Source organism: Cyanistes caeruleus, chromosome 1 (genome assembly GCF_971803275.1).
Source record: "Cyanistes caeruleus chromosome 1, bCyaCae1.hap1.1, whole genome shotgun sequence".
Taxonomy (NCBI): Eukaryota; Metazoa; Chordata; class Aves; order Passeriformes; family Paridae; genus Cyanistes; species Cyanistes caeruleus.
The window spans coordinates 2,819,309-2,829,224 of record NC_141701.1 but is presented as its reverse complement, the minus strand read 5'-3'; the positions used below and the strand labels follow the sequence as shown (position 1 = coordinate 2,829,224).

Sequence of the window (9,916 nt, the reverse complement as noted above, 5' to 3'; positions counted from 1 at the left end):
CAGGATTATATGACACAAGCTGGCCAGAGATGGCCATGTCTTCACCTCCTGTGGAGGAACAGTTGTGCTCACATGGTGTTACCCAGCCATACCTGTTGTTGGCACAGCCTTGGCACAAATGCTGGTCCAGGGATGCTGTTGGGGTCAGAGGTACAGAAAATAGGCTCTTATTTGTGGTGCCTGGCTCTGACACCCAAGAGAGCACTGAGTTCAGCATAACACCATGGAGGCAGCTTTTAAAGTTAAGTGGAGAAACTGGGAATGTGAGTGTGTAGGTTAGATAGAGATTTCTTAAGTCACTGGGTGAGAAAGAGTTTAAGGTTTAAACAATATGAGAGACGAAGAGACAATATGGAGGATTTAGGGCATTGTCCCTTTGTCCTTCCTCATCTTCTTTTTCTAAGGGTTTTTGGGTAATAATGAGAGATTGGATAAAGAAATCTGCAGTGCAGCACAGACGTGTTGGGTCATTGGGTCACTGGGAAAAGTAACTTGGCATTGATTATTGGACAAATAGGCACATAAAAGACCTTGGAGAGGTTCTTTGTTCTCCATTTTGCACCTCTTGTAGTGTATGTAGCTCCTGGTACTTTGTATATATGTAGTATAGATAAGGAAAGAATGAACAACTAAGCCTGGACACAAGAAGACAGCTTCTCTCTCATCAATCTCAGTCCTGGGGACAAGAACCTAGCCATCAATGTCCCACCCCAGCAGGATGCTCTTCACACTGGTGTCCTGAAGATGAGGAGCCACAGCCAGACCCACCCCACTGAGCCAGTGCAAAGACTCAGGACAGTGCCATCAAAAAGTTCTGAATCATATAAAACTGAGGGGGAAAAAACACCCACTGCAAATGGGAGTTGTGAATCTTTGGGTTCTTGGCAGCAGTGAGTAGTGCAGCCTTTTTGTTACAAGGAGTACGATCCTTATAGCCATAAACATGGATGAGAGCCTTTGGAGTGAGAGTTTGGTGGTGCCCACTGCCCTGGAAAAGTGTTGCAAAGCCCTGAAGAACCTTCTCAAAGCAGGCTCTAAATAATGCTCATAAATGAATTTAAGGAATATAAAGGAACTAGAGAGTGACCACGGCAGGGCCATGAAGATGGTGAAGGGTCTGGAGGGAAAGCCATAGGAAAATCTCTGAGGTCACTTTGTTCAACTGAGGAAGAGGAGGCTGAAGTGAGATCTCATCGTGGTCTGCAGCCTCCTCCTGAAGGAAAGAGGAGGGGCAGGCACTGATCTTTTCTTTCTGGTGACCAATGCAGGATTCAAAGGAGTGGCCTGAAGTTGTATCAGAGGAGGTTTAGTTTGGATTCTTCACCCAGAGTGTGGTTAACCCCTGGAACAGGTTCCCCAGGGAAGCGGTCACAGCACCAAGCCTCAAAAAGCATCGGGACAACACTTAGCCAGAGGGTGGGATTCTTGGGGATGTCCTGTGCAGGGTCAGGAGATGGCCTTGATGGTGCTTGTGGATCTCTCCCAACTCAGAATATTCTGTGATTCTAGAATTTTGTGTGCAGATCACCTTGCATCTTCTCCCAGGCTTTCCATGAAGGCTGCTTTGGAGATAAACACTGGGAATGCAAACTGGAGCAGCCACGGGACTGAGAAATCAGTTTAGCACCCAGAGAAGCCAATAAACAGCTTGCACCCAGAAGCAGCTCCCTTTATTAATGTAGATATTATTACAGATTTCACAGCAGCATTTGGCTCTGGCCAGGCCCTGTTGTGCCTCTGTACACATGGAATGAGATTCCTGAAATGGAGCTGTCTGTGACAGCCACCCTGAGCTCCATTTGCATTTCCAGAGGGTAATTCCTCTCATCCCAAAAGCAACCAGCTGATGCTGAGAGATGAATCATGTTTGGGAATGCCTGGGTTTGCCCCTGTGAAGGGTGTCTTGCTGAGCAGTAGAGTCCTACATCACCTTTCTGTACATTGATTAGGGCTGAATCACAAATTCATCACTCACAGGTGCTGAACTTGGGGATGACAGTGTTTGCTGTAGGTCACTGTTTTTCTCCCTATTCCCAAGTAGTTAAATTCATCCAAGGCTGCCTCTTTTCTTCCCAAGACATGTTTTACATTCAGACAACTCAAAGCAATCTGCAAACGTGAAAAAAAGGATGCCCTGTTCCTCTGTGTAGGCACCTGGTGCAGACCCAGGAGGAGATTTTAGCTCTGTCCAAACCTGAAGACAGAAATTATCATTTCCTAGAGTCTATCTCGTGGTGTTAGCACTAAAAACAGCAAATAGTGCAAGTGTGGGTGTCCTGCATACCTGAAAAGCAGTGAGATCCTGACATTCTGGTGAGTCAACAATGCAGTGGGAGGCAGGAGAATATCTTGGAGGTCAGGAATTCAGGCATGGTGTCCTTCAAAAGCGAAGAGAGAGAAACTGCTCTGAGCATTGTCTTCGGCATAGGAAAGTCAGGAATAACAAGCAAAATCCTGAGTTTGGGAAGGATGGTTGGGAGAGAGTTGAAAAATGCCTGCTGGAGATTTAATCAAGGGTTTGGAATGGGCATTGAGGGCAACTGAGAGCCTGGCAGCCCCTTGGCCTTGCTGCAGGAGTTGATGCAGCCTTTAATTGCATTCAAGGGGCTCATTTTAATGAGAAGCAGCGGTGTTAATTGCTTGGGTTGTTGCTGCTTGATAAAGCCCTTTCAGAGTTGTTGGGTAGCCAGGTCCCTTTTCAGGCCACGGGGACACTTTAAAATGTCCCCAGACACTCATCAGCTGCCTAAGCAAATCCTCTACCCTAACCTCCTGCTAAAAAAAGGCTACAAACCCTCCAGCTCCTACAGGCCTGCAACGAAGAGCCCAACTGCCCAGCAAACAATCCCAAAAGGATCTAACATCCTTTTAAAGGAAATCCCAACTAGGGGATTCCACAAGGACCTGATGGGATGGCATGACCCCAAATCACAGATAACGAATTTAAATTTTTCCATGTCTTTATTGGCTTGGCCTCATTGCCTGGTTAGTTTTGGACCCTTGCCTCTCCAGAGTAGAAGTTTCCTTGAAACTTTCCAGTGTGTAAGTTTAAAGTACACAGAATTATCCACAGCAACTCTTAGACTTTATAAATATATAATTTCTCCTTTCCTTATCACTTTTTAAAAGCAACACCAGAACTTTGGACTCGAGCTTGGCTATAGCTGGAAAGAGAAGAACTTCCTCCACAAGTAGCTGTGGGGTCCCTGTCAGAATCAGAGGATCATGGAATGGTTTGGAATGGGGGAATGCCTTCAAGATCATCTCCTTCAATCCCCTGCCATGGGCAGGGACACCTTCTACAATCCCAGGTTGCTCCAAGCCCTGTCCAATCCAGCCTTGGACACTTCCAGGGATGGAGCAGCCACAGCTTCTCTGGGAAACCTGTGCCAGGGCCTCCCCACCCTCACGTGGAAGGATTTTTTCACAATATCTCATCTAAACCATAAGTTCAAAATTATTCATCTTCATCCTAGCACTCCAGACCCTTTCCTAAATTCCCTGTCCAGCTCTCTTGGAGTCCCTTTAAGCACTGGAAGGGGCTCTAAACTCTCCCAGAGCCTTTCCTTCTCCAGGATGGACATTCCCAGCTCTCCAAGCCTGGTTCCAGAGCAGAGGAGATCCAGGTCTTGGAGAATCTTCATGGCCCCCCTCTGGATTCAGTCCAGCAGCTCCAGATCCTTCTGACAGGGACCAGAACTGGACACAACGCTCCAGGTGGGCTCTCACAGGCAGAGTGAAGAGTCAGCTCCTGTTTCTTGCTGCCTCTTTAAAAGACAAACTTTCAGTCTGGAAAGTCCAGAGGAACATCAGAGCCTGGTGCCTCCTGAGCTGCCTCTCAGCACGGCACCTTTGCTAACCCACAATTGATTAACAATTTGCTTTCATCTCCATTTCAGAGCCCGTGGAAGGAGCTGTGCTGTGCTCAGAGTCTGGGACTCGCTGTTCCAATGGGAGGAAAAAAAAAATAAAAAAAAAAAAGCACGATTCCATCAAAGCTGTCATTCCTTTTGGCAAGCAAACCCATTAGAGATTCATGAGGTGTGCTCTGAAGTCTCTCCCCATTTACTCCTCTATCGTCCACCCGCTGCGGATTTTTCCAGTGCTCATTCCTAATGAATGCCGCTGTTCCACGGAAATGACCCGCGTTGGGCTGCACTGGGATGGGGTGTCTGCCTGGATTACCTTTGGGAAGGTGTTAATGAGAGGTGGCAGGGCTGGTACCGAGGGGAGCGGCTCTGGGGAAGAGCCGCGATTCAGCTGAGCACACCCGGGATGCCCCGGGCTGACAGAGATCACACAAAGAAATTAAAAAGCAAAGCTCAGGTGGTGTCAGGCTCTGCAGGGCTTGGGCTGTGGAGCATCCAGGAGAGGCTCCTTCACATCCCATTTGGTGAGGGAGGGATCCAGCTCGGGAGTGGCATCCCACTTGCATTATCCCATTAGAAACTGGAGGCACAAACTGCTGCCAAATTGATCAGAGGGATGGAGCAGCTCTGCTGGGAGTTAAAAATGAGAGAATTGGGACTGTGCAGCCTGGAGAAGAGAAGGCTTTGGAGTGACCTGTGTGGCCTTCCAGTACCTGAACAGAGCCTATAAAGGGAGAAGGAGAGATTTATTTACAGGGGCCTGGAGTGGCAAGGGGGAATGGCTTCAAATTGACAGGGAATAATTTTATATTGGATATAAAAAAGGTCCCTTTCCTTTTGGTCCACTCCAAGGTGGTGCTGGGACATGGGACAATTATCTATAATTTAATGCTAATCTGAATAAGAGGAAATGACCTCAAGTTATGCCAGGGAGATTGAGGCTGGATTCTAGGAAAAATTTCCTCTTTGAGAGGTTTGTCAAATGCTGGAATAGGCTGCCCAGGGAATGTGGAGTCACCAGCCCCAGAGGGATTTAGAAGACTTGGAGAATGTGGCACTTGGGGACATGGGTTAGTGGTGGGACTCGATGATCTTAGCCGTCTTTTCCAACCTAAATGATTCTGTGAACCTTGAGTAAAATCCATGAGGAGCAGAAGGACCTAGAACAGCTCAATGGTTTGGGTGATTTTTCATTTGTTGCATGAAATCAGATCCAAATCCAGGGCCTGGAAGCCAAGCATAAATATAAGCAAACTAAAAATACAGTACAAACTTGGATTATTAGGCCAAATAACCATGGGAATAGATTCCCTTTTCTGTCAGTTGAGTCTTTCTGAAAAGGCTGGGAGTATTTAAAAGAGAAATATTGCAGAAGCTCTGGCTGTCGGGCAGATATAGGAACTGCTGCGAGAATTTAATAACCTGTCCCAGGAAGTAGATCAGGCCACAACTTGCAGAAGTCAGGAGAGGGTGTTATGAAGTTGGAAAGTCTTTTCCAGCTTTTCAGTGTCCTGGAGCTGGGTAAAGCCAGTTCATATATGGAGCCCATGATCTGTAAAAGTCTTTTGGATGAACCACTTCAAATTGACCCTGCACTTTAGCAAGACCCCTGTTAGTGCAGATAAAACAAATCCACCTCTTTGTTCCTAAAATGAAAGTCAAAACCACCTTTCCTTCTGTTTTGCTGTGCTTTGGGGTTTGTTTTTTTTTTTGGTGTTGTTGGTTGCTTGTGTGGGATTTTTCGTGTTATGCCAACACCCTGATTCAGCCCTACAGGGTAGGAATTTACCTTTATTGAATTACAGGGTTTAGGTGAGCTTTGGCTGTTTATTTTCATAAATATTCTTTTAAAGTCAGTGGAGAACAGCAGCTGACTCAGGTGTCAAATGGCACTTAAAATACCCAGGATATTGTGTTGTCCTGCATTTACCAGTCAGGAAAGTGGTAACAACTGATTCCCTGGAATCAGCACAAAACATTTTTCTGGGAAAACCAGAGTTCAGGGACTCTTTTGTGTAACTGCCAGCTGAGCTCATGTTCATTCCTCAGTTTGGAGTGAAAAAATACTGTATGAAGTGCCGGTGACAATGACCAAATCACCAAATCAAAAATCAAATCCAGTTTTAGAGCTGGATTTTTGGAAATCTCAGAGGTGTAAATTAGCAAAAAATGATGGAATTTACATGGCAAAGGAAAATAATCAAGCCATTTTTTAGGGAGGAAAAATCTGAAATTCAGGTTGGAAACAGAGGGAACTTTGTTTAATTATTTTTTGCTTCTGAGATATGACAAATTTAAGGTGGCTAAAATAAACTATTGTTATTGTTACTATTAATATATATAAATACTTTTTTACTAACTTTTCCTCTCCAAGCAACCCCTATCCCTCCCTATATATATGATCCCAGCTGGAACTGTGTGCTGGATACTGATACACAAGTTATTAGCACAAAATGTATTTTTCTCTCCTCGAGAATGTCTCTCTCCAGCCTGGAACAGCCTGTACAATTCCTGTCCTTATTTATCTCATTAATGCATTTACACGTTGACTGTTCTTCCTCCACAAAAAAAACATGCAGTGGAAAACTCCAGGGCCAGATTCCCACTCTTTTCTCTCCTTGAATACAAACCTTACCCTTAGGCAGATTTTTTTTTTTGGGGGTTTTGTTTTTGTTTTTAAAATTTGCAAAAACCAAACTCAGTTTCTTAAGTGGGAATATCAACTGTCTCCAAAACATTTGGATTCAAGGTTAAGTGCCTTTTCACTCTGCTCTGTGGATGACTTTCCTGAAAGAAGGAGGCAGAGAATAAACATAAAAAATTGCATAAAACTCAGAGTAACACCAGAATCCACCAGTGAGACTCAATTTTTATTTAGGATTCAGGCAAAAATAATATTCTGGATTATAACAGATGATTTTGCACCTCCTGGTTGTTGCTTGATTTCAGAGCTCCCATGGTCTTCCTTTTTCCAGCCTGAGATTGAAATTCCATTTCAAAAAAGGATCATTTTGATGTCTTATTAACCATGCTGGACCTGGCTGCTGAAAAAGGTTTATTATCTATAAACTGCATCCTGATTTAATCCAGATCTGCAGGCAGAGCCAGGTCTATTTGTGCTGCAATTTTTTATTTTTCTCCAGAGGGGATGAATTAGGAAAAAAGACAATATAGGAGCTTCTTGCTAACTATTTTGTCTTCTCCACCGAAGTCACCGTAAAACCAATGGAAACATGGAATTGTTTGGGTTGGAAGGGACTTCAGAAATCATCCGGTCCCACCTTTGCCATGGACAGGGATACCTTTTACCATTCCAGGTTGCTCCAAGCCCCGTCCAAGCTGGCCTTGGACACCTCCAGGGATGGAGCAGCCACAGCTCCTCTGGGAATTCCATTCCAGGGCCTCCCCACTCTCGCAGGGAAGAATTCTTCCCCATTTCCTATCCAAACCTGTGCTCTGTAACTATTGCTGACTGAGCTCTGGTTTCTGTGGGCTCCTGGGCTGCCAACACTGGAGCGATTCCAGAGGAGACCCACAAAAATCATTTGAGGCCTGGAGAGCCTCTCCTGTGAGCAAAGCTTGAGAAAGGTGGGGCTGTTCAGCCTGGAGATGAGAAAGCTCCAGGGAGACTTTGAAGCCCCTTTTGGTGCCTAAAGGGGCTCCACGAGAGCTGAGAAGGACTTGGGACAAAGTCATGGAGCAACAGGACAAGGGGGAATGGCTTTAAAGTATCAGAGAGCAGGGTTAGATGGGATATTGGTAAGATATCCCATTCCTCCTGCTTCTGGGCAGGAACAGCTGTTCTTGGTGTTCCAGGACCATCCCATGGCCCAGAACAGAATTGAGGCTCTGTGGGATCAAGAGCTGAGCAATGAAAGGTGCCTCTTCACCCGACAGAACCCATGCAGGACACGTCAGAACCCGTCCAGGGGAGGAAATGGAGAGCCAGGGAACAAAGGGATTTGCCTGGGGGTTCCTGCAGGAAGCCCTTCAGGCTCTTCCCTCAGTTCCTGCTGCAATGGCCCATATGTGTCCTTGTCCTCAGGGAAGCTTCGCCTGTTCCCTCTGGAGCTCCATCTGCTCCCACGCTGCTCTTTCTCCTGCCCACTCGAGGAGAAGGAGAAACTGGGAGAAAAACCAGAAATGCTGGGTCTGGATCCCGGCCTGGTGGTGGCCAAGGCTGTCAGATGACATCCATTGTCAGCTGTTGTTGCTGCTCTGAGGCTTTTTGTTGGGGAATGTTCAACTTGAGGCCATCCATGGGGCTCTCCCTGCCTGGTTTTGGCTTTGTCCTTCTTGGTGAGTGGCTCTGAGGGGACAAAGGCCACCCTTAGAGTTTTTATGGCTATGGCTAGGCCCCTTTTTCCCCCTGAAGGAGTATCCTGGTATGTTTACCCCTTCCCTCTCCAGCTGCCCCACGTTCACATTCCCAATTACATCCAGAAATGTTTTTTCCATTATCAGAGCTGAACTAATGCTGCCTCTTTTCCCCTTTATCATTTTGATAAGCTCCATCTGTCCCAGGGGGAGGGAGAGTTTCAGAATATAATGACAGACCTCTGGAACCATCTAAGAAATAAAAACAGAAAAAGGCAACTCACACAAAAGAAGGGAAAAGAGAACTGTGAGGGCTCAGCCGTGGTGCTGATACACATTGTGGACGGCTGATCTGTCTTTGCATGAGGTCATTAATCATCATTTTTGCCTGGCTTGGGTTTTTTTTTGTTATTTCTTTTTAATACTGCAGTAAACAGGCAGGAGCTGTGAGGGAAAGTATTCAAGCCTCACATATGTGAGGCCGAGAGCGAGCTGGGAACAGGCAGCAGACGGGGAGTTTCAAAGGAACAGAGAAGATAAAAGCCCCTGCAGCACAGAAAAACCTCAGAGACAGAACAGGAAGCTCCAGCCCGGGAGGATATTTAAGAAGGTTTTATTAGGAGTCTGTAAAACTCCAAGCAGGAGAGTTGAGCTGGTTTGTTTTAAAGGGATGGGGGAAAGAGTTTTAGAATATCCCAGAGAATTCTTAATCCCTGTCAGAAATAAGTGTTTGTTATGCTGCAGCCACGCTTGGATTCGGGTTGTGTGGCAAAGAAAACATCCACCGTGCTCTGAAGCCAGGCTGGGAGAGCTGGGAATGTTCACCTGGAGAAGGGAAGGCTCCAGGGAGATCTCAGAGCCCCTTCCAGAGCCTAAAGGGGCTCCAGGACAGCTGGAGAGGGATTTTGGACAAGGGCATGGAGAGACAGGACACAGGGAATGGCTTCTCACTGCCAGAGGGCAGGGATAGATGGGATATTGGGAAGGAATTGTTCCCTGTGAGGTTGGGGAGGCCCTGGAACAGGTTGCCCAGAGAAGCTGTGGCTGCTCCATCCCTGGAAGTGTCCAAGGCCAGGCTGGACAGGGTTTGGAGCACCCTGGGATAGTGGAAGGTTTGGCAGAGCATGGAATAATCAGAGACTCTTTAAGGTCTCTCTCAACCTAAACTTTGTGTCTTGGAGAAGAGCAGTTTGAGGGTGGGAGTGTTGGAAGTGCCAGCCTGGGCACCTGTGACTGGAACACAAACAGCTCTGGAAGCTTCACTCTGAGCAGTTAATGATCAGCCAGAGACTTCTCAACATCATTTTCCCAGTTTGAAAGGCATCCCAGCGGTCCAGCCCTGGGAAAAGTGTGTGATTAACAGGTCAACAAAGCAGCATCTTTAATCATGCCAAACAGGCAGCTGAAAGGTTCAGGGACTGACAGGAAACCTGAGGTTCTCAGACAAAAATCCTTGTCTAGAACTGAGTCATCCTGGCGGCATTAATGATAGGGAAGAAAGTTAGGGAAATAATGAGAAAATGCTTTTACGGTGTCAATGCAGGAAAAGGGCACAATTCAAATTAAGCCACTATTGTAGATAATTAGAGGTGAAAGAATGGATGTCTTTGATTAAAAGTGGGAGCTAAGGCAGACTGGGGCTGCAGAACAATGCCTTGTTTTCCCATGAAAAATCCTAAACCAAGGAAAAGATAAACACAGACGTCAGGGAGTTCAAAATTCTCTCTTCC

The 9,916-nt window shown here is 46.2% G+C and overlaps 1 long non-coding RNA gene across 1 annotated transcript; it reads right to left on the bottom strand.

Annotated features, from left to right (window-relative positions):
• Positions 1–875: 875 nt before the first annotated feature.
• Positions 876–2,462, bottom strand: LOC147655256 (uncharacterized). Its single transcript, XR_015278476.1, has 2 exons — positions 2,285–2,462; positions 876–2,194 (listed from the first exon to the last, which is right to left on the bottom strand). It is a non-coding gene; the product is annotated as an uncharacterized LOC147655256 (long non-coding RNA).
• Positions 2,463–9,916: the final 7,454 nt, after the last annotated feature.